Raw genomic sequence first — 2,106 nt, 5'->3', positions numbered from 1 at the left:
CTATTTATATTGTTGGATATTAAATAACATTAATATCGTGTATCTATCTTAGGTAGACTATACAAGTGATGAGGCCGTTGAAACGTGACTAACCTAGAAGGTTGGAAGCTGCACATGCTGATCACACGGTGATCCTAACGTGTGGGTCTTACCGTCTCAAAGGTAATTGAAAGCATAGACTTAAATTGGCTTTCCAAGATTTCCCAAGGCAATGAAGGTCATGGTTCATGTAGTTCTTCCCATCTGTGAATCTTAGGACACTCAGAGCACACACACTCTCTCTCTCTCTCTCTCTCTCTCTCTCTCTCTCTCTCTCTCTCTCTCTCTCTCTCGCTTACTTAGTAGTTTTACAAACGGGCAGCCATAATATACGTCTACCTTACCAATGGTTTAAGAGAATGGTTTTATTTAGGTTTATTCCCCGGAGTCGCTTGTTTCCTTAATTACTAACCAGTTACATCCTAGGTTAAGTAGAGTTGCTACTCATTCTTAGTAATGCCACCTTCTAAGTACTTACTATTAGGGTCAACTCGCTTTCAGTATCTTTTGCTAGTTACTAATTAATTACTTCCTAGACAGATAGTTATTAGTATAATGCTATAAATATCAAGATATAAGCGGCAAGATAGTAATAACAATAGTAAGCTCTGCCACAACCTAAGTACCTAATTTAGGGTTACGCTCCTTTGAAATAAATAATTCCTAAATAAAACTAAATAGCGAACAAAAGATAAATAATATAAATCGACATTAAATTAAATAAATATCTAACAAAAATAAACAGATGTTCATCTTAGAACTCTAACCTAAAAAGATTTAGTTACACATGGTAACTAAAAACAAATTACTAAAGATAAAAACATACACTAGAAAATCAAGGAGAAGATAGACACTCTCATGAAGCTCCAAAGTTGCATTCCTCTTGAACTGCCACAGTTCTGAAAGAGAAATTCTGAATGAGGAAGGTTGGTATTTATAGTCAAGATTTCTAACTGGGTTAGGGCTAAAAACGCGGGCTAAAGCCAGAAAAACAATAAAATTACGCATGCACCCCTAGCATTTCAAATGCTCAGGGCGCATGGAGCATGCCCTAGGCGCACCAAGTTTAAACTTGGAGGTGCCTAAGGCGCATGCAAGATGCCCTAAGCGCATGGTATAATTTTCCAATGCCCTAGGCGCAAGGGTTCCTTGGGCCTAGTTTCTCCGATTTTCGTCATTTTTAAGTCTTCATCTTCAAATAACTTGTCTCGGAACTTGGGAACAGAATTCCTCCCATTGTAAAAATCTCATGGGGCCTCTTGAATCTTCATTCTTGATCTTCCCAAAGTCTTCTCAAATCTTCGGATGTTTTTGATTTGCCGATGTGCATGATTTCTTGGTGAATTACTTCAAAATCCCCTAAAATTGCTATGTTTCGGGAAAACTAAAATTACATACTGAATTAAAGAAAACATTACAAAAGTCCCGAAATCATAGGCAATGGTTCTAATACTCCTCCTTTTTGCTTTTAAAACCTACTGAAATGACTGAAAAACATGTTAAGAATAACGTAAGATGACATGTCATCACTGTTGGAACAAAATGTGTTTAACAATGAACCTTAAAGGGTTTTGATGATAACAAGGTATTAAAAATTGTAAATTGGACTAGCTAATATTTGTTCAAGTGTACAGGACCATAATTATAAAGTTACATCATCATTGGTTCTGAATGAGCAAATAAAGAGCTATGGAAACAACAAAAATTTGAAGCTTGGACGCTCCTGAAGGCAACTTGCTACTGAAGAGAAAAAGCGCTCCTGAAGTCAAGCTGCTCCTGAAGAAATAGCGCTCCTGAAGTAAGCTGCTCCTGAAGAATAGTGCTTCTGAAGACAAGAGGTCCAGAAGCCACATCATCAGAAGCTGCGTCATCAGAAGCTGCAGAAGTCATATCATCAGAAGCTGCGTCATCAGAAGCTGCAGAAGTCATATCATCAGAAGCTGCATCATCAGAAGCTGCCTCATCAGAAGCCATTTCACCAGAAGCTGAATATCAACTGGATTTGCAAAGAATCAAGAATTGAAGAATTATCAATGCAAAAGCTGTCTATTGGATTCGAAAACACAA

The sequence above is a fragment of the Medicago sativa genome, chromosome 5 (genome assembly GCF_051527215.1).
Source record: "Medicago sativa cultivar Bolivia chromosome 5, Bolivia_mono, whole genome shotgun sequence".
Classification (NCBI taxonomy): domain Eukaryota; kingdom Viridiplantae; phylum Streptophyta; class Magnoliopsida; order Fabales; family Fabaceae; genus Medicago; species Medicago sativa.
This window is presented reverse-complemented; position numbering follows the sequence as displayed.